This window comes from Schistocerca cancellata, chromosome 8 (assembly GCF_023864275.1).
Source record: "Schistocerca cancellata isolate TAMUIC-IGC-003103 chromosome 8, iqSchCanc2.1, whole genome shotgun sequence".
Classification (NCBI taxonomy): Eukaryota; Metazoa; Arthropoda; class Insecta; order Orthoptera; family Acrididae; genus Schistocerca; species Schistocerca cancellata.
Window position 1 is genome coordinate 129,629,541 of NC_064633.1, and position 24,111 is coordinate 129,653,651.

Below are 24,111 nucleotides of genomic sequence, written 5' to 3' on the forward strand. Positions count from 1 at the left end.
AACTTCATATGGTTGGGATTCACAGTCAGATAATATTTCTTAAAAGACATCATAGTCGCCGTTGACTGCATGAAATATTTATTATTACGACTGCAATTTCGGCCTTAGGGCCATTTTCAAGTAACACTGCAATAGTTACATTCTGTCAGAATGTAAGACTATCTAACATGAGTACATGTCGTACTACGCTACGCAACGCAAATGCACGGAGCATCGTACTCCGGTGTGTTGTAGGGTGAGCGGATCACGCCTTTCCTGCTTCTGCCTGGGTGAGTTTGTAGTAGTCCTCTCGTCGGAATCTTCCTCACGGTTGTGTTTCTTCTTTTACTTCATCTGTCTCATGTTGCGGCGTGCCTTTACTCCAGCAACAGGTCTGGCCACCTTGTGGTCGGGCGCCAGTGCAGTTGGTGTCCCAAGGGGCGTATAAGCTCGTTCCCCGACATCCGGGCGTAAAATCGATGCGCCGGCTACCGGAATCTGTGCTTGAGCGGCCGGACTCCTGCTAATCTGTGGAGTTCTCCGGTGCTGAAGTCTCGTGGCAGGTGAAGCGCTAGCCTGAGCGCCTTGATCTGGAACGTCTGCAGCTTTGCGATGGACGAGTCGGCCACGTTGCCCCACACCAAAGCAGCGTACTCTAACACAGGCCTGATTAGTGTCAGTTACAGAGTTATGCCACAGTGTGGGGGCAGGGTCGTCGCTGGGTTGAGTAAGGGGTGCAACAAGCGCAATCTGCCAGGCGCTTTACCCCTTACTTCCCTGATGCGCGCCTTTCACGTCAGGCGCCGGTCCAGAGTGACGCCTAGGTAGCGTCCGGTGTTCGACCATGGGATGGGGCCTCCCATGGTGCTGAGTGAGTACATGTCGTGTTTTTTTTTCTTTATTGTTATTTTAAACCTGTACAACAGGCAGGCTGTCAGCAGCGTTCTACGCTGCTCTTCAGCCATAGGAAACACAATGAGAGATGAACACGGAGAAGACACATAAGTTATAGAACGGTGGGCAAGAAAACAGGAGACGCATAAAGACAAACACTGAGCCGTTCACACTCGACGGGAATTCACACTGCAAGCTGTTGATACGACGCACAAACACTGAAGAAGACGATGGAACTGGTGAACGATGGAGTGTGACGGTGAACACTGAACACTAAGCATGACGGCACACACGAGACACTGATGGCGATGACCTCCGGCGCGCGAATGTCCACGTAGCGTGTGCGAGTCCGGGGACCTGCCAACAGGGGAACAGGGGTGAGGTGGGGGAGAGGGGAGAACAAGGATGCCAATGGCTGAGGATACGGGGGCAGGAGGAGAGGGACAGGAGAGGGGAAGCCCGGGGGAGGAGCGGGGAGAAATGGAGGAGGGAGGGAAAAGGGAGAGAAGGGAGGGAGGGTGCCCAGAGGAGCAATCACAGGAGGGGGGTGGGAGGATCAAAGTTGGTAGGAGGGGTAGATGGAGGGGAGGAGGCCATCATCAGGGAGAGGGAGCTGGTGGAAGCCACCTTGGGAGAGGGTAAGGAGGGTGGAGAGATGGAGACCGGGTGGGACGTGGGAATACAGGCGCGGCAGCGGGCGGGGATGGGAGAGGACCGGGGAGACGAGCGGGTGAGGAGGATCGAGTTTACGGGAGGAGTACAGGATCCGTATCCTTTCAAGGAAAAGGAGGAGGTGGGGGAAGGGACATGTCGTCTTCAAAATGTAGCCTTTTGACTGTGAGAGTCCCACAAGATCCGATGAGTACTACACTTATTACATCGTAAAATGTTGTTAAATATGTGCTGTATTGTCAATACTACCATCGTTCTAACAATCTGTCACAAATAAAAGCTCAGGTGCACTGACAACATGTGAAGCAATATATTGCGAAGTATGAGCTATATGCAGACCTGCGTTGCATATTCACTGCTGATGGAACAATGTACTACGTGCAAATTCAAAGAAAACTCATACACCTCGCACATAAAAGGACAGATTTTGGATCGAATCCGTAAGAAACTCAACTCAAGATAAACGAAAAAGATATTCAGTCGCACTTGATGATGGTATGTCAGAGGTTCACAAAAATACGAAAGGAGGCGAGAACAATTTCTAATTTGATGAATCAGGTCTGGAAAACTATTTATTTTTTAAAATACAGAGTTTTGTGAGATTCGTCTTATCTTACACACATACGTAGATGAATCTCTGAACTACGCAGTAAGAGATCGAAGACAACAAGGTAGTGTTCCTGTCATGCACGAGATAGAATCCAACAGAAACATAATAGACTTTCCTTTGAAGAAACCTGTTTCTCGCGATAAAAAAAGGACAGACTAACGGTGCTTTTCAGTACTTTTGTCGAGAAACAAGTTCGAACAATGGGAAAAATATTGTAGCATCCTATCGGAATAAGGCTCTTGTTACCAACCGATGTGTTGTAGCTCTAGTAACAACACAAAAAGAAGCTCATAGAAAAATAATATTACATGCAGGTTTAAACGGAGCTGAAACTCTAAAGATATTTTCTCCTGATTCTGATGCCCTAGTGCTAGCGACGAATTTCTGCCTCAATTTCCACAGGATACCTAGTTTGTTGTCTCAGGAGATAAAACACATGAGATTCCTGTTTGTATTGAGTATGGATACTGATGAGACAGTCCTTAACGCTTTGTTATTCCAGGGAAAAGATGATGATAATAATGTTTCGTGAAACATGGAGGAACTGAGCATCGTCATAACTCGTTTAAGACTGCGGTCACACTGCCGGCCGGGCAGGGCCGGGATGACTCGCTCGTACACAGAACCGGCCGCCGCCCTGGGTGTTTACACTGCGCGCGGGGCTGGGACGACAAACAAGGGATAAACCAGTGCCCAATTTTCACGTTGCAAAGACTCTTGGCGGGGTATAAGTCTATGCCTCATCGTTTCATGTTCGTTTCATTTGATTTTTTAGAGCTGTAACATTTCTCAGTCAGTCCCTCACCTGCTGCGGCTGTTCCCGAGTGTCGGGCCTACAGCGTGGCGCTCGCTGCATAGACAGCGGACGCAGGTCAGGGGTTCGACGGACGAGTTTCCGCGGCGTCACCAGAGTGGAGGCTACTGAGTTCGCAAGGCAGGCTGCGGGCACATAGTCTGACTCGCTTTGTTTTATCAGTAAGAACGAATTCGTGGTGTATCTGGTGGGTCGACACGCGCAGGCAATGGCGGCAAGGGACGACGTCGCTCACAGCATTGCGTTTAGCAGCTGCAGCTTCGACCTCCCAGGTCCGTCGGCTGTGCACGCAGTCCAGCCGCCGACTTATTTACGTAGCGGCTGGGCTACAACATCTTGCAGATACGTTTAAGTTTTTAAAGACAGTATTCTGATAATACAGTACTGGCCATTAAAATTTCTACATCAAGAAGAAATGCAGACGATAAACGGGTATTCATTGGACAAATATATTATACTGGAACTGATATGAGATTATATTTTCATGCAATTTAGGTGCATAGATCCAGAGAAATCAGTACCCAGAACAACCACCTCTGGCCGTAATAACGGCCTTGATACTCCTGGTGAAAGACGTATACATTGCCGGCGATGGGCGAGGCATGACAGAGAGTAGTTTATCGTTAGCTGTTGCTAGTCTGCACTTGACCGCGCGAGTCGACAGTAGTAGTAGTGAGTCGACAGTAGTCAGTCCGTGCTAGTCGGCGGGAGTCGGCATGCGTCGGCTGTGTGCTCTGCTCGCGACTCTGGTCAGGACTCTGGTGGATGAGTATTGTTGTAGAAGGTAAAGAAGCAGCCTTGCGCATATTTAATAATGTATGTTAATTGTAATACAATTTGTTCCAAAAAATGCCCCAATAATAATTTTATAATATAAAGCAACTCTTTTAAAGAAAAGCATTCATTTCAATTTAAAGAATATTTCAAATGCATGATCATTCCTTCAAATAATAATAATAAAAAAAAAAAATACGCCAGCATTGCACGAAGCTGTGTCGAAAAATGACTAATTTAAGAGCAGATATAATTGCAGTTTTATTGAGGTAAGAATTTTTGCTTTTTTTATTCAGAATACAGGGCCGAAGGTCAGCGCTGCTGTCCTCATAAAATTTATCAGGTTACAGAACTTTTTTTTATTATTTCAAATGAGAAAAGAATTTTCTGGGAATATTAAGTGTGAATGCATGCTTTGCACAGTGACTACAAATCGGAGCCAATTTTGTTCAGAGGTTACATTAAAAACTAATATTTGTTCAGAGGTTACAATACTTAAAAAATTCATTTAATTTAATAATTGTATTGGGAGGTTACACTTGGCTCACATATTTTCATTGACTTTCTTTGTGCGGATGTTACACCTGGTGACCCTGCCAGGGTTGTATTTCTTTGTGAATCTTCTGAGAAGTAGTCATATATCTGCTCTTATTTACTTAATGTAGTTTGCATCTGGCGCAACGCATTTACTAAGTTGTCACTCTTTCTTTCACAGATCATCGGCAATTTGTTGCTCTTTGTTTTAATAGTGTTTGTTGCATTTTGCATTGTGCTTGTTTCATTTGAGAATAATTTCGATTTGTGTAAAAATGCCGCGAAAAACTGTTAACAGTACATCGCGATGTGCAATGAGTGAAATAGCCGACTCTAATAATTTGAACGATAATATTTGCGACACTCAATTTAATGATGACAATCCTCCGTTTACTGACAATCAATGCGTACCGACCACTAATAATGATTATCTTAACGATGAACAAACGAATTCAATTGTGTCCTCTGTTAATTTGACGACAATTGATGACGCGGGACGTTCTGTTACAATGAACGCTGTCCAGCTTGATACACCCGGTTTGCAAAATTTACGTAGTGAACAGATAAATTTTTCTAACGAAAATGAACAGTGTACTCAAAGTACGACAGATTTATTTGATTCCGATTTTGTGACCAACAGTGCACATCCGATTAGCAAACCTTTTCAAGAATCACAGAATAACCAAATGGTTACACAAAACGTGACAGTTGCAGGTACGCCATTAAACAGCACAGAGAATAGAGTAGATAGTATTGGCTTGGATCAAATTATGGCAGTATTGCTAAAACATAGTGCATATTGCGAACAACTTAACGAGAATCTTAGACAAGAATTTAGTGAAAATTTCAAAGAACAGAGTGAAAAATATGACAACCTTAGTGAAAAATTAGACAACAATTCCAAACAACAGAATGAAAGACAAGACAACAATCACAAACAACTTAGTGAAAGTCTCAAACATCAAATTAATGAAAATAATGAAAAACAAGATAACAATTTCAAACAACTTAATGAAAAACATGACAACCTAATGAAAAATTAGACAACAATTCTAGACAGCTTAGTGAACAGATTACAGCCGTTGCCGCGCAGTGTCATGATACTAAAGAACAATTACGTGAGGAAATTGAGGCTTGTGCTAGGAAAAGTAGTGAAGAAATTAGATATGTTGCTCAAGAATTAAGGGATATGCAAACAGCTACAACAGAATCACTTAGAGGCGAAATTAGTGCAGTCGCTAAACAATGCCCTGAAAACACAACACAGTTACGCGAGGAGTTTAAATTAATGACAGCAGAACTTTCGCGCACACTGGATGCAAAAGTAGACGCGAAATTCGACCAACAGAACAGTCAAATTGACGAACGTTTTAATCAACACCTACAAAACAGTGATATGCGTTTCCGTAAATTTATACAGGAACAGAATAAAGTAAAGCGACAAGTCATGGAAACAATTACCGCACAGAGACAGAAAGATAAACGTAAATTGTTTACGAAAGCAAAAACATACGTAGACAACAATATTACTACTGTATGAGACGAAATTAATACTATTAAACAGTTGAACACCGAATTGCGTGATGAAATTTCCGATCTTAAATCGAAAACAGACACACACACAGTAGACTTTCAGACAGTGACAGACAGACTCTAACAACTAGAACTAACACAGGATTCCGATGTCATCAAAGCTGACGTTAAAAATTTAAACGAAACTACACGTAAAATACAAAAACAGATTAATGCTTGTGACACTAAAAACGATGATCAGGTAAAAATACTGACTGAAAAATATGATGAATTGGCCAGTCGTATTAATGTTATCGAAAGTAATAATGACAGCGAATCAGACGATACTTCTCCGATTTCGTTTAATCAAACACCTGAATTCCAGAATCTACAGCAGACAATCAGTGAGATAGATTCGTCTAATAAGACATTACGTAGAAAATTGTCAACTTTACAGCAAGAAGTAACAGATGAAAAATGTTTCAGCGTTTAACACATCACAGCAGACGCCACTTTGCGAACATTTGTCAGACTCGCACAGTCAGTATAATTTAGGTAATTTACAGAGAGTACGTGACCTAGATTTCGAACAGTCACAGACAAATAGATTCTCATATAATTGTGACCCTGTTCAGACGTAAAGAGACGATAATTTTGATTACAAACATTTTCTATCAGTGAGAAAATTTAAAGTATTTAAAAATGACAGAACACAGATCCACCCACTGGATTGGATACAACAATTTAGCTTTGCTTTTCCACCGACTTGGCCTGTAACGCACAAACTTGAATTTATTTGCAGTTTTGTGGAAGGCGAACCGGCAACTCGTATGAGACCGATCGCGAGACAATGCTACTCGGTAGAAGAATTTCAGAACGCTTTTCTGTCAGCGTATTGGTCGAAGACGACACAGCGCGGAATCAAGGATCAATTAGTTAGTTTGCCAAATTATGAGAACTCAAATTTTTCCACTGTCCCGCAATTTTTTGAACACATGGTCCAACAAAACCAGTACTTAAGTGAACCATACAGTGAATCTGCACTTATACAATTATGCATTTCTAAATTACCACGGTCATTAAGAGTGTCACTTTTAACGGGTCAGCAGAAGGAAAATATTCCGGCATTCAGAGATCTGTTACAGCTTTTGGAAGTGCAGCAATCGGATTATTCGTTTATAAACAAAAATTTTTCATATAATAACCAAGGTCAACAAACATACAGAAATTACGATCAGCCACGCAATTTCAATAGCAAAGCTAATGACGCTTCAGGAACGACAACCACCAGAATTTTAATAACAGGCAAAATTTTAATTATCAGTATCGTCAAAATTATGAGCAACAGCAACCACATTTTGGTAACAATAGAGGTTTTTCTCCGCAACAGCAACAAAACCAACCGGTTAGCATACCTAACCAACAGTGTAATGCACAAGGTCAACCAAGCTTTAATGTTCCGCCGCGTACGCGTATAGCGTCGGCCCCAACAAATAGTAACGCACAGCAACAAGGGAATCAGTATGTACAGAAAACACACTATTTCATTTCCTATCGCAATGCACCGTATAGAAATGATTATCACGACAGACGTAAACACAATGAGCACACTTAACAATAGTCGATCTTATCAGCAACAACATATTATCATGAATGAACCAGACAGTAGGTATCATCCAGAACGTAATAAGTCTGGAAGAAATAACAGAACAGTTCAAATAGTCTAAATGCCACAGCATCCTCCTGAAAATAATAGCACGTCAGATAGAATTTGACTAGATACTATACAGGTCGCATCTTCCAACAATGTAAGCAATACTTCAGACACACAGAATGTTATTCATGAAAATGTTATTACTTTTGACGACATCCGATACACTCTTTTGCAGGAAAGACCAGTTGTTCAAAAAACCATTTCACACCCTGTCATCGAAATTAAAATTGGATCATCGAAATTTTCAGCAGTAATCGATTCTGGATCACCTATGTCAGTTATAAATGAAGAATCTTTCAACGAGTGTAACAAAGAGAATACCTATCCTACGTTACCATTAGGCAAAACGAAAGTAAAAGGAGCAGTATCTAGTAAAGCAGTAGATGTAAAATTACAGACACATTTATCATTTTGTATTGCAGGTCATACTTTTCACTCAAATTTTTGGATTGTTCCCTTATTGACAACAGACGTTATTTTAGGTACGAATTTTCTGGTACAACACGACGCTATTATTGATTTTCAAAATTCCTATTTAATGTTAAAGGATGAAAATGTACAATTGGCTTTAGAATTTCAGCACCCTTTATCTGCGGAAGAACAAACAATTAATCGTACAGAGGTCATTTCCGCATCACGTAACATAGACTGCAATTCCACATTGTTCACAGATACGTACGTACACAACTATAATACTCCAGACGAAGCCGACTATGACGTTATACAGACGATTTCTGATAAAGTTAAGCAGAGCTGTGCAAATACAGACGACGAACGCACGCAACTACACAAAATTCTTTTACAGCAAGCTCCAGTTTTTGACAACGTTCCTGGTACTATGTCCGGTTTTATGTATGAATTTCAAGTTAAACAGCACGACACATTTAAAGCCAAACATTATCCCATTCCGTATATTCATAGAAAACAAGTTGAGAAAGAATTGCAAGCTATGCTTGACCAAGGAATTATTGAACCGGCAGTTAGCCCGTACATAAACCCGCTCCATATTGTTAAGAAAAAGGATGGCTCACTTCGCCTCGTACTTGATTCGCGTCACATCAATGACATTATTATTAATGAAACAGATCGCCCACAGACACTAGAAGAACTACTACAGAAATTTCATGGTACTGCTATTTATTCCACATTAGATTTTAAATCGGGATTTTGGCAAATTCAGCTCCATCCGAACTGCAGACAGTACACAGCATTTATCTGTTTTGGTGACTTATCAATTTTGTAAATTACCATTCGGTTTAACTATTTCTTCAGCAGCTTTTATTCGCGGTTTGAATACAATACTTCCGACAGAACTTAAAGACAGAATCACAACGTACGTAAACGACATTCTTATTGCAGAAGCTAACTGGTCTGAGCACAATCTGATTCTTGGACGACTGCTGCAAACTTTTCGTGCACAGGGACTCACAGTTAATCTCAGTAAATCGCACTTTGGGAAAACTTCTATAAAATTTGTTGGACATGTAATTTCAGCAGAGGGCATTACGCCTGACCCGGAAAAACTTCAAGCTCTACGTGACATTACTGTTCCTACGACGAAGAAACAACTACGGAACTTTTTGGGTTTAATTAACTTTTTTCGTGAATTTAATCATTACTCTACTTTAGACACCCCTAGATTCTGCTTTAGACACCCCTAGATTATGTCAATTGACAGGTAAAAACACTATTTGGTCCTGGGATAGGCAAGAACACACAGAATTTGTGAACCTGAAAGAAGGCTTGTTGAATGCACCACTTTTATCGCACCCAGATCTTACCAGAAATTTTTCCATTGCCACCGACAGTTCTAACACCGCTTTAGGGGTACATATTTTTCAGGAAATTGAAGAAGATGGTTGTACAGTAATTAAAAACATCGCTTTTGCAAGTCGCATTCTGTCACCTGCTGAACGAAATTATTCTGTTACAGAACTGGAAACATTATGTGTTGTATGGACTTTCACCAGATTTAGGCATTTTCTTTATGGAAGACACACTACCGTTTACACAGATCATAGAGCTACACAGTTTTTACTTTCGACTAAATTTACACACGACAGATTAAGTAGATGGAAACTTTATTTGCAGGAATTTAATTTCACAATTGTTCACATTCCCGGTACACAAAATATTGTAGCAGACGCACTATCCCGTTCTCTTAACAACAATCAACAAGACATCGCAACCAACTTCTGCAAAGCAAATTTCAGCGTCATGTACGTTCAACAAGTTGCATTTGAAAATTTCATTTCGTCGTCATTACAAAACATAGCACAAGAGCAGAGTAAAGACAACGTGTGGAAATAAATTAAACATCTTTGGCAAGATAGGAGTAATGTTACCATTAGAAACCATTACACTGTACGCAATGACATTCTGTTTCGCCGCTCTCATCCTGACAGCAACAATTGGTTATTATGCATTCCTGATGAACTTGTTAACGAATTAATCTGGTATACTCATTTAAGTTACGCACATTACGGAGCCAGAAAATGTTTTCTTATACTGGGACAGAACTGTTATTTTGCCAACATGGAGAGACGTATTCGACGAGTTTTAGCGTCATGCAAAATCTGCCAGAAAGCTAAATCAGACACGACTTCACATATTGCTCCATTACATCCCATTGTACCTGTTAAATTGAGACATATGGCCGCTGTAGACATTTTTGGTCCGATTCCCAGAACTAATAGAGGTTTTTGCTACATCTTTGTCGCTGTTGAACTCACTTCAAAATTTGTTACCTTTACTCCGTTACGCAAAGCTACTGCTAAAACTGTTTCGAAAGCATTTGTAAAACATTTTCTATTTCATGTAGGGCATGTGTTGAAAGTAATTTCCGACAATGGACCACAGTTTCGATCTGCTATATGGACACGTATGTTACGAGCTAGAAACATTTCTCCGATCTAGGATCTCCGATCCTACGTATATCTCGCGAAGAGACCATGAGGATAAAATCAGAGAGATTAGAGCCCACACAGAGGCATACCGTCAATCCTTCTTTCCACGAACAAAACGAGACTGGAATAGAAGGGAGAACCGATAGAGGTACTCAAGGTACCCTCCGCCACACACCGTCAGGTGGCTTGCAGAGTATGGATGTAGATGTAGATATCCAGGTACCATGCTTCTTCGAACCCTTGTGAACGATTAATGAAAGAAATTGGTAAACTGTGTAGAATACACTGCCATAAAAAACATATTGATTGGGACACACACACACTCTCATTGCAGGATGTAATTAATTCCATACCAAATGAATCTACTATGCTATCTCTGTCTGTTATACTGAAAAATGTTGAACCACCTAACAAAATTAAAGAATTAGTAACCTTTCCTACATCTCGTCGACTACGACACCATGAAATAATTGACATTGCGCTGAACAACATCAAACGTGCCGGAGAAGACAGCAAAAACAGGTTTGTACATGTCGTGACTTTCACATTGGACAGAAGATATTAGTACGTACACACTATTTATCCAACAAAGAGTAGATGCAGCAAGTTTGAGCTTCTATACGCAAGTCCATTTCGGATTCGTAGCATTCCTCACCCCAATGTAGTACACGTCGAAACTTTGAGAACCAGAAAAAGCAAAGGGAACCACCACATATCCAACATCAAACCTTTTATTGAATGAAGATACTTTATGATTTATCACACTGTAATGCCATTTCCTAATTTTTTATGACCACTTATGCAATTATATTCACATGAACACTTACTGATGATTATCGTATTTTTTCTTGGGAAGTGCCCGGCAAGGTAAGGTTAGCAGGTCGCTTTTCTTGTCGTTACACATCAGACTGTGCACATTTTTCATGTATGTATGATTGTTTTCTGTTTTGTTTGTATGCACTATGAAATAGTTAAGATATAACAAACACCAGTTGACTAACATTTTTGCCCTATGATATCTCAACGTCGTAACTATTTTACATTTTTTTTTTTTTTTTGCTGCTACTTTGTGATACTCTGTGTACATTTTTGCACCTGCACACTGCCTATGTTTTTGACATTTTACGTTTTCTGTCATGCTATGCTGTATGCTCAATTATGTTACTATAAACCAGTTTTTATTTAGTGGGTATATGATTTAAATGCAAGACAATCTTTGTTCACGATTTTCAGAAAGCAATAACGTGTAAAAAAAATATAAATTAAACAGACATGGGAATGTCACCTTCGGAATGAACGAAATAAGATGCAATACCTCGTGAGGAAGAGTAAATGGATCAGAATTAACAAGCATTAACAAGAATATACTATACACATCGTAGAATCTTTCAGACTACGAGGCGATTGATGCAGGCTGTCATCTTAGTTTTAGTGATGAAATATGCTAGAAACAAGGAATAGTTGTATAAGGAATAATGAAGTGACTTTTTTGCAGATGAATGGTGATGAATAATGATGAAGAATATGCTACTATGGATAATGAAGTTTTTCTTTACAGGTGATGATAATAATGGAGTTATGATATTATGGATAATGAAGTTTTTATTTACAGATGAGGATAATGATGAAGTTTATATATTTACTGTTAGTTAAGAAGTGCTATGTAGTTATTTAAGTGTTTGTTGCAGTTCGTTTTGACAGTATGTCTTATATCGCATAGTATGATGACTGAGGGTTTAGGAAAGGACAGCTAGAGAACACACATATTTTTTATACACATTTCACTACCTGTTAATTCGAAGTTCACTACTTTTCAACATAATATGCGTTTCTTCTTTCAGTTTAATTATCCATTTTTGTGTATTTTGCAGGAGACATTATTCATGAAATTAATGTGCTATAAGCAGTTGTTCATTAAACCTATGTCATTTATGAATGTGATCACATATACTCTACTTGTTTCATAACCTTGCTACAGCTGACTCATGACGAATGACGTTACACATCTTCATTTGCAGCAATAACTCAAAAGCAAATATTGTTATTAATTATCGATCCCAACGCAATGCTTTGCTAGCACAAAAAAAATTTTAAAAAAATGTTTTGTAACTGGCCAATTAATGCCACTGGTTATTGTAATAAGATGATCTATGATGCCAATGATTACTAGAATTAGATTAATTATGTACAAATGCTATGGCAATAATTAACGCTTGTTTTAAATGATGACTTCTGAATAATACAAAAAAAATGCTTTGTAACTGGCCAATGAATGCCACTGATTACTGAAATAAGATTTTTTTGGTTTGTGGTTTTAGGGCGCAAAACTTCTATGGTCATTAGCGCCCAGCCCGCGACTTAAGACAGTAAAAAACCGAAATTGAAAACCAGCAGCAATGGGAACAAAGTCAGAAAATTGGAGAAACTAAAAATAGAAGAAAGCTTAAAAATCTGCTACAGAAAGGGGGTGGTTGTCCCCAAAAAAAGCTTCAAATGACTGACGTCATTTCACTGTCACTAATAAACTGGAGAACGCGGTCGGCTGAGCGCGTGTCATCTGCTAAAATCGACGATAAATCAGGCGATAGCTGTAGACGGGAGCGTAACGGATTAAAATAGGGGCATTCAATTAAAAGGTGTCTTACCGTCCACAGCTGAGAGCAGTGGGGACAGAGTGGGGGAGGATCGCCGCTTAAAAGATGTCGATGGCTAAAACGACAGTGCCCTATCCGGAGTCTAGCTAAAATTACCTCCTCCCGACGACGCGTTCGGGAGGAAGAGGTCCAAGCGCAAGGAAGGGCTTTCACTTCCCGCAATTTATTACGGGGAAGTGTCGACCAATGCGCATGCTATAAATGAGCAACTTGGCGACATAAACCGCTCCGTATATCGGTGAAGGGAAGCGACTGAATAGCTGGCCGAGGAAGAGAGACTGCAGCCTTGGCCGCTATATCAGCCGCCTCATTCCCACAGATACCAGCGTGTCCCGGGAGCCAGAGGAACGCCACCGAGACGCCCCCCAGGTGGAGCAAGCGCAGACAGTCCTGAATCCGGTGGACCAGAGGGTGCACAGGGTAAAGAGCTTGGAGACTGAGGAGAGAGCTGAGAGAATCTGAGCAGATAACGTACTGTATCCGCTGATGGCGGCGGATGTAGTGGACAGCCTGGAGAACAGCGTAAAGCTCCGCAGTATAAACCGAACATTGGTCGGGAAGCCGAAAGCGATTTGGGGTGTCGCCAACAATATAGGCACTCCCTACACCTAACGATGTTTTCGAGCCGTCGGTGAAAATAAATGTGGCGTCCGTCATTTGTGCACATAGAGCAGCAAATGCCCGACGATAAATAAGTGTAGGGGTACCATCCTTGGGAAATTGACAAAGGTCACGGAGCAGGCAGATCCGGGGACGGAGCCAAGGCGGTGCTGTACCCCAAGTTGTCAAGAAGGTTTTAGGAAAGCGGAAGGAAAGAGAATGGAGCAGTTGACGGAAGCGGACTCCCGGGGGTAGTAGGGAGGAGGAGCGGCCTGCATACCCTACATCAAAGGAGGCGTCGAAAAAAAGGTCGTGGGCTGGATTAGCAGGCATGGAAGACAGATGGCTAGCATAACGACTCAGGAGGACTGCTCGCCGATTGGACAGCGGAGGTTCAGCAGTTTCAGCATAAAGGCTTTCCACAGGGCTAGTGTAAAAAGCTCCAGACACTAAACGTAATCCACGGTGGTGGATAGAATCGAGACGCCGAAGAATAGACGGCCGAGCAGAGGAGTAGACTATGCTTCCATAATCCAATTTCGAGCGCACTAAGGCGCGATAGAGGCGGAGAAGGACCACTCTGTCCGCTCCCCAGGAGGTACCATTCAGGACACGGAGGGCGTTAAGCGATCGCAGACAGCGAGCCGAAAGATAGGAAACGTGGGAGGACCAGCATAGTTTTCTGTCAAACATAAGACCCAAGAATTTAGCGACGTCTGAAAACGGAAGGTTGACAGGACCTAGATGTAAGGAGGGCGGAAGAAACTCCTTACGTCGCCAAAAATTGACACAAACGGTCTTACTGGGTGAGAAACGGAAGCCAGTTTCGATGCTCCACGAGTGGAGGCGATCGAGACATCCTTGAAGACGTCGTTCAAGAAGGCTGGTCCGTTGAGCGCTGTAGTAGATCGCAAAATCGTCCACAAAGAGGGAGCCCGAGACATCATGAGGGAGACAATCCATAATTGGATTTATGGCGATGGCAAACAGTACAACACTCAGCACGGAACCCTGGGGTACCCCGTTTTCTTGGGAGAAAGTACGGGAGAGAGTAGTGTTCACCCGCACCCTAAATGTGCGCTCTGCCATAAATTCGCGAAGAAAAAGGGGCAGCTAGCCCTAAAGCCCCAAGAGAACAGTGTGCGGAGGATGCCTGTCCTCCAACAGGTATCGTATGCTCTCTCCAGATCAAAAAATATTGCTACCGTTTGGCGTTTCCGGAGAAAATTGTTCATGATGTAAGTGGAGAGAGCAACAAGATGGTCAACTGCAGAACGATGCTTTCGGAATCCGCAATGGGCAGGTGTTAAAAGACTGCGGGATTCCAGCCACCAAGCTAAACGGTAATTCACCATACGCTCCAAAACCTTACAGACACTACTCGTGAGAGAAATGGGACGATAGCTAGAGGGGAGATGTTTGTCCTTTCCAGGTTTCGGAACGGGAACGACAATAGCTTTCCGCCACCGTCTGGGAAAGGTACTGTCGGTCCAAATTCGATTATAAAGGCGAAGGAGGTAACGCAGACTATGGGTTGATAAATGCAGCAACATCTGGACATGGATTCCATCCGGTCCTGGGGCGGAGGAGCGAGAAGAAGAGAGGGCATGTTGGAGTTCCCGCATGGAGAAAACAGTATTGTAGCTTTCGTGATTTGGAGAGGAGAAAGCAAGATGTCGCACTTCTGCTGCACGTTTCTTCGGGAGAAACGCTGGCGGGTAATTTGAAGAGCTCGAAATCTCAGCAAAGTGCTGACCCAATGAGTTACAAATTGCGACGGGGTCCACTAAGGTATCATGCGCAACAGTGAGCCCAGAGACCGGGGAGAAACTAGGCGTGCCTGAGAACCGTCGAAGCCGACTCCAAACTTCCGAGGAGGGAGTGAAGGTGTTAAATGAGCTAATAAAGAATTTCCAGCTTGCCTTCTTGCTATCGCGGATGACGCGACGGCATCGCGCACGGAGCTGCTTATAGCGGATACAGTTGGCCAAAGTAGGATGGTGACGGAAATTGCGTAGAGCACGTCGCCGCTCACGTAGTGCGTCACGGCATGCCTCGTTCCACCAAGGAACTGGGGGGCGCCGGGGCAATTCGGAGGTGCGTGGTATTGAACGTTCCGCAGCTGTAAGAATAACGTCGGTAATATGTGTGACCTCATCGTCGACGCTGGGAAAGCGACGGTCATCGAATGTCGCGAGAGACGAAAAAAGTGTCCAATCGGCTTGGGCAAATTTCCATCGTCGCGAGCGCATATATGGCAGTGGAGACTGCAGTCTAAGGACACATGGAAAGTGGTCACTCGAGTGTGTATCATCAAGGGCGAACCATTCGAAGCGCCGAGCTAGCGGAACAGTACCGACCGCAAGGTCCAAATGAGATAAATTTGTCGTGGAGGCAGACAAAAATGTGGGGACCCCAGTGTTGAGGCAAACTAGATCCGCTTGGTGGAAGACGTCTAGCAATAGAGAGCCACGTGGACAAGGATGAGGAGATCCCCAAAGCGGGTGGTGGGCATTGAAGTCCCCAACCAGCAAATAGGGGGGTGGAAGCTGACCAAGAAGATGAAGGAGATCAGCTCGTGCCATTGGTGTGGATGATGGAATGTATACAGTACAAAGAGAGAACGTGTATCCAGAAAGGGAAAGACGGACGGCGACAGCTTGGAAGGAAGTGTTTAAGGGGATTGGGTGATAATGGAGAGTATCATGGAGAAGAATCATGAGTCCTCCATGGGCTGGAGTGCCTTCAACAGAGGGGAGGTCATATCGGACGGACTGAAAGTGAGGGAGAACAAATCGGTCATGGGGACGCAGCTTTGTTTCCTGAAGACAGAAGATGACCGGCGAGTAGGAGCGTAAGAGGACCGACAATTCATCCCGATTGGCTCGAATGCCGCGGATATTCCAGTGGATAATGGACATGGGGTGAAAGGAAAATGGAGGAATGTGACCAAAGTTGCTGTCAACTCAAAGACTGCTCGGAGCTAGCAACCGACAGCATGGAATGGCATTCAGCCGAAGGCAGAAGATCCTGATCCATAGGTTGGTCAGGAGCAGTCCCTGCCACCAGCGATCGGCCGGTTGACCGGCCACCAGCAGTGCGCCTCGGCGACACAGAAGATGGCCGAGGGCGATTTCGCCAGGTGGTGCTGTAGAGGGGGCACGCCTTGGCGGAGAAGGAGAGGAACTGGGTTTCTTTGTAGCCTTCTTGGAAGAATGTGGTTTAGATGAAGAAGGAACCGATGGTTGTGAAGTTGCGGTACGTAAAAACTCTTCACGAGTATGCTCTTTTTTCGAAGACTTGGCGTCCGACTTTTGGGCTCGAGATGTAGCAGAACCCGACGAAGGGTGAGCCATAGAGTGGGCAGGCGAAAGTGGTGAGGTTGAACGAGCGATCTTTTCGCTGGCCGATCTGACGACCGTGGTACTAAAGGTGAGGTCGCAAGTCTGCGTGGCCGCCTCCTTTGTTGGCCGAGGAGAAGCAAGGACAGTGCTGTATTTTCCTGTCTGAGGCACGGTGGGCTTGCGACTGGCGAATAATTTTCGAGCAGCAAAGGTCGACACCTTTTCCTTCACCCTTATTTCCTGGATGAGCTTCTCGTCCTTAAAAACGGGGCAATCTCGAGAGGAAGCAGCGTGGTCACCCATACAGTTGATGCAGCGAGGGGATGGAGGTGGACAAGCACCCTCATGGGCATCCTTGCCACACGTAACACATTTGGCTGGATTGGAACAGGACTGGCTGGTGTGATTGAACCGCTGACATCGATAGCAACGCGTAGGGTTTGGGACGTAAGGGCGAACGGAAATTATCTCATAGCCTGCTTTGATTTTCGATGGGAGTTGAACTGTGTCAAATGTCAAGAAGACAGTGCGGGTTGGAATGATGTTCGTGTCAACCCGTTTCATTACTCTATGAACTGCCGTTACGCCCTGGTCAGACAGATAGTGCTGAATTTCTTCGTCAGACAATCCATCGAGGGAGCGTGTATAAACGACTCCACGCGAGGAATTTAAGGTACGGTGCGGTTCCACCCGGACAGGGAAGGTGTGGAGCAGAGAAGTACCCAGCAATTTTTGTGCCTGGAGGGCACTGTGTGTTTCTAACAACAGGGTGCCATTCCGTAATCTGGAACAAGACTTTACAGGACCTGCTATTGCGTCGACACCTTTCTGAATAATGAAAGGGTTGACCATGGAGAAGTCGTGACCTTCATCAGACCGAGAAACAACAAGGAACTGTGGCAACGATGGAAGAATCGTCTGTGGCTGAGACTCAGTATACTTACGTTTGTGAGCAGACTTAGTGGAAGGTGAGGAAACCATTGCGGAAGAATCCCCCATGATTACCGGCGTCTCCGATGGCGCGCTCCTCCCTTGTGGGGGCCCTCTCTGAGGGCACTCCCGCCTTAGGTGATTGTTCACACCTCAGGTCACACCTCCCGACAAACGGATGGAGGGACCAATCGGCATTTTCGGAAGGTATCAGCTCGGGTAATCACCCCTCCCTGGGCCTGGCCGTTACTAGGGGGTACGTACGTGTCCTACCTGTCTACCCGGGGCGGGGAATTACGCGTTACCCCGTCACCGGCTACGCACGAAGGGCGTGGGTCGGCCTTCAGACACGCACAGGGAGGAAGAAAGAGAAAGGGAAAGGAAGGAAGAGAGGTCTCAAACGCCGCAGCGGAGAAAAGGGAAAGAGAAGAGGTAAGGAAAAGAGAAGGACAAAGGAAGGAAGAAGACAGAGAAGGACAAAGGAAGGAAGAAGACATAAAAGCAAGGAAGGCAAAGAATGCAGTACATTTACGAGCGTCCGTCTCCGGACGTAGGCACAAACCATGCTCCCAGATGGGGAGAAAGGAAAGGAAAGAGCCAGAGGTGAGGGGAGGAGGGGCGAAGATAGGGATGGGGAAGGATGCGGAATGGGAAGGTATGCAGCCCGGAAAGGAAGGAAGGCCACATTAGCTCGGGGTCCCGTGCTCGCTACGCACGTATCCACAAAAGAGTTGTGGACCCCCTGGGGGGACTGAAATAAGATGACCTATGATGCCAATGATTACTATAATTAAGTGAATTATGTTAATACTATGCCATTTATTAGCTCCTGTTTTGAATGATGACTTCTAGTAGCTGGACAATGAGTGCCAATGTTCTCTGTAAACAAACGATTTATGAACATTATTCTGTAATACTATATACATGGTACAGAAATGTTCAGTAACTGGGCGATGAGTGCCACCAATTACTCAAATCAGTTGTTAGAGTAGTGTAATTCTCAATGAAGACTAGTATGTGACTTAATGTCCTTCACCTTCTGACCTAATTACCTGGGATTACTGCAATATCCGTTTGTCTTGTGTATCCTCATGATCATGGAGCACTATATTTGGTTTTTGCACTAATTCTACGTTGATGTACTTTACAAGAACGTGGTGTTGACACGACATGCTGTCCACCACCTTGAGCGATGGAAATGTTATTATGGTCCCACTAATTGGTGTACCTAATGTACTACCAAAATGATAACATGAAATATTACTACGACATTTCAGTGTCTTGGCTACACTGATTAATACTTCAAGGAAAAGAACTTCAGATTGTCTCACTTAGTATTGTGCTTCTGTAGAAAGATATGGACTTTCAGTGCAGCTGCGTGCAACCTAAAGTGCTACAACCATGACCCAATCCTTCCCAATCCATTCCTAGATCTTGTAAAATGGTAAACACTTATACAATGCGTTTAGATTCTTGTAAAAGGATAAAGACTTATACAGTGCATGTGCACTTTCTTTCACTTCTTGATATGTTTATTTATTGTAAAAATGCTAAAGAGTTTTACAGTGCGTATGCACTTTTGCCATTTGTTAGTATGTTTTCTACTCATTGTGTATACATTTTGTCATTGCCTGATATGTTCTGTACCCAGAGCATGTGCACTATATTTTATTTCATGTTCTGCACTTATATATATGTATATATTCTGTGATTGTAAACTTAGTTATGAAAAATTTGTTGTTCATGGCAAGTCCAATTGACTCACCATCACTGCCAAATTTTTGCCCCCCCCCCCCCCCCCCCCCCCCAGTGGAGGGTTATGAAAGACGTATACATTGAAGGCGATGGGCGAGGCATGACAGAATCTCTGACCAGAGAGTAGTTTATCGTTAGCTGTTGCTAGTCTGCGCTTGACCGCGCGAGTCGACAGTAGTAGTAGTGAGTCGACAGTAGTCAGTCCGTGCTAGTCGGCGGGAGTCGGCATGCGTCGGCTGTGTGCTCTGCTCGCGACTCTGGTCAGGACTCTGGTGGATGAGTATTGTTGTAGAAGGTAAAGAAGCAGCCTTGCGCATATTTAATAATGTATGATAATTGTAATTTAATTTGTTCCAAAAAAATGCCCCAATAATAATTTTATAATATAAAGCAACTCTTTTAAAGAAAAGCATTCATTTCAATTTAAAGAATATTTCAAATGCATGATCATTCCTTCCAATAATCAAAAAATATATATATATACGCCAGCATTGCACGAAGCTGTGTCGAAAAATGACTAATTTAAGAGCAGATATAATTGCAGTTTTATTGAGGTAAGAATTTTCGCTTTTTTTATTCAGAATACAGGGCCGAAGGTCAGCGCTGCTGTCCTCATAAAATTTATCAGGTTACAGAACTTTTTTTTATTATTTTAAATGAGAAAAGAATTTTCTGGGAATATTAAGTGTGAATGCATGCTTTGCACAGAGACTACAAATCGGAGCCAATTTTGTTCAGAGGTTACATTAAAAACTAATATTTGTTCAGAGGTTACAATATTTAAAAAAATCATTTAATTTAATAATTGTATTGGGAGGTCACACTTGGCTCACATATTTTCATTGACTTTCTTTGTGGGGATGTTACAATGGGCATTGTGTCAAACAGAGCTTGGATGGCGTATACAGGGACAGCTGCCCATGCAGCTTCAACTGGATTCCACAGTTCGTCAAGTGTAGTCACTGGCGTATTGTGACGAGCCACCATTGACCAGAGGTTTTCAATTGGTGAGAGATCTGGAGAATGTGCTGGCCAGGCAGCAGTCGAACATTTTCTTATCCAGAAAGGCCCGTACAGGACCTCCAACATGCGGTCGTGCATTATCCTACTGAACTGTAGGGTTTCGCAGGGATCGAATGAAGGATAATGCTACGAGTCTTAACACACCTAAAATGTAACGTCCACTGTTCAAAGTGCCGTCAATGCGAACAAGAGGTGACCGAGACATGTAACTAGTGGCACCCCATACCATCACGCCGGGTGATACACCAGTATGGCGATGACGAATACAAGCTTCCAATGTGCGTTCACCGCGATGTCGCCAAACACGGATGCGACCATCATGATGCTGTGAACAGAACCTAGATTCACCCGAAAAATTGACGTTTTGCCATTCGTGCACCCAGTTTCGTCGTTGAGTACACCATCGCAGGCGCTCCTGTCTGTGATACAGCGTCGAGGGTAACCGCAGCCATGGTCTCCGAGCTGATAGTCCCTGTTGCTCCAAACGTCGTCGAACTGTTCGTGCAGATGGTTGTCGTCTTGCGAACGTCCCCATCTGTTGACTCAGGGATCGAGACGTGGCTGCACGAACCGTTACAGCCATGCGGATAAGATGCCTGTCATCTCGACTGCTAGTGATACGAGGCCGTTGGGATCCAGCACGGCGTTCCGTATTACCCTCCTGAACCCACCGATTCCCTATTCTGCTGAATTTCACTGGATCTCGACCAACGAGAGCAGCAATGTCGCGATACGATAAACCGAAATTACGACAGGCTACAATCCGACCTTTATCAAAGTCGGAAACTTGATGGTAGGCATTTCCCCTCCTTACACAAGGCATCACAACAACGTTTCACCAGGAAACGCCGGTCAACTGCTGTTTGTGTATGAGAAATCGGTTGGAAACTTTCCTCAAGTCAGCACGTTGTAGGTGTCCCCACCGGCGCCAACCTTGTGTGAATGGTCATCTTCCTGTCGGTAAAATTTCGCGTCTGTAGCACGTCATCTTCGTGGTGTAGCAATTTTAATGGCCAGTAGAGTATCAATCAGACGAACCATGGAAGGCAAGAGTGATTATAAGAAGGATTCACTTGTTAAATATGGAAAGAGGACGATTTTGAAAGACTAACATTCCAACTGTATGAAGTGACAGAGATAAAGACGTATGTGACACGGTGTCCGTAAGATCAAAGGGGGAGTAAGTTAGTAGACAGGGTAATTGGCTCTGGGAATGAGGAAGCGCCGACTTAACTCATTGCTTTGTAAAGTATGTTTGGAGAATTCATTAGTAAATTTGACTGTACCAGTTATAAACTGAAGGAATTGCATTTTGGTTTGGAAGATTTAGATGCTAATTATAAGGAATAACAATCCGTTACCCAGCGTGCAAAGCAGGAAACTATAGCCGATAAAAAGCCACTAAACCTAATTTAAAAGATAATTTAGACGTTAATCACAAGGAGTTAAAGAGGAATTACGATTTCAAATCGAGGGATTAACAAAGAAAATAAATTTTGAAGATGAGCCAGAAAGAATGTACAAATTCAATATATGATTGGAATGCATAGCTCAGAATTATTAACTATGGGTAATCATAATTTTGTAAAATTTCGAGAAGAAACTGCAGAGGATTCAGCAGGAGCGCAAGAGCGGGTGGGTAACGTATATGTTGATAATACCAACTCTGTAACTGTTGAAGGAGAAACAAGCCTAATTTATATATTCTGTTACAAAGTAATTTACTGAATTAAAGGGTTCTTGTGAATTATTGTGTGAGTATCGATCTGTGATAATTGAAACATTGCCTAATAAGGTAGGTCAAGTGAAATCTGAAGTAACTGAACAGATGGAGGGAGTGGATAGGAAGTGTAGGACGGTGATTAATTGGATGAGGTCCTATGTTGAAATCCGTTATGATAAATCTTAGGAATCTCTGCCCGAAACTAACTGAAGAGTACTGGTAGTGGAATCTGATATAATCTTTAGCTTATTAGACAAATGGCAAACGAACAAGTAGAGGAAGTTAAAGAACAAGTTTAAATGGATAAACCCCTTTTAAGGAAGGAGTATCCGCCGTAACAAAATTTAAACTATTCAGTTTTGCTTCTTCTGGTCTATCGTGAGATCTGCATTTTAAAGTATTTATGAAATCATTTCAAAAGGGTGGTCGACAGCGCGTAAAATCAGTTTTGTTGAAGATTGTTTGAGGAGCAGTGCGGCCCGATGGGGTTTTTGTCCCAGGACAATGAAGAAGCTGGATACAAAAATCGTTTTTGGTCATAAGATGCAGAAAGTACGTTATGTTTTCAGGTCCTAGGTCCGAGAATATACTACTAAATATGTGGAGTTCAGAACTTGATTGAGGGTAGCTAAGCTTACGAAAAGACTTAGATGACTCTATAAGTTCTAAACACCTTGAACACATATGAGTGAGTAGGCTACTATACATGTATTTCACAAGCGAAGTTGCCTGGTGGATTTGGCGAGCAGGTGGCCACCATGCGGCGTGAGTCAAAAACCTAAAAGTACCCAAACTGCTATATTGCTGTATTATAGCTCCGGAGCCCACCTTCTATTCCTTCCCCTAAAACCGCATTCCAGTCCCTCATGACTGTTATATTTTCATCTCCCTTTACGTACTACATTACCCGTTCAACATTTTCATATGCTTTCTCTGTCTCTTCCTCTACTGCTTGTGATGCAGGTATGTATACCTTAACTATTGTTGTTCGTTTGTTCTCGATTCTCATAACAACCCTGTACTGAACTATTCACACTAACTCACTCTCTGCCCACCTTCCTTATTAATAACGAATCCTACTCCCGCTATACAATTTCCTGTTGGCTGTTGATATTACTCTATATTTGTGTGACCAGAAATGTTTGTCTTCTTGCCATTTCACTTCACTGACATCCACTGTATCTATATTGAGCTTTAACATTCCCCTTTTCAAGTTTTCTAGCTTCTCTACCACGGTCAGACATCTTCCATTATATGCTCCGTTTCTTACAACTTTATGCTTTCTTTTATTATTCGATCTTCTTCGCATGGGGGGACTAGTCCGGAACCTTTTACCAATGGAAGTGTCACCAAAAGACTTTTACATTTACAGGTCACATATCCTGTGGATACACATTATGTGTCTTTACTGCACTGGTTTCCATAGCCTTCTGCTTACTCATGCCTTCAGTCTTTGCTGATTATTCCGCCTTTTAGCGCCAGTTTCCAACCCAGAAGTCAAGAGTGTGCACTGAACCTCCGTCGACCCCTCCGCCCTCTTTAAATAGGCCGTTGGCAGAACGAGGGTGAATTTTTGTGCCAGAAATCTTGGGTCGGCAGTGCTGTTTTTCTTTTTTTTTCTTCGAGATTTAAGCAGTGGCGGGGTTCGAACCCAGGCTCAAGGACGTTTTGAT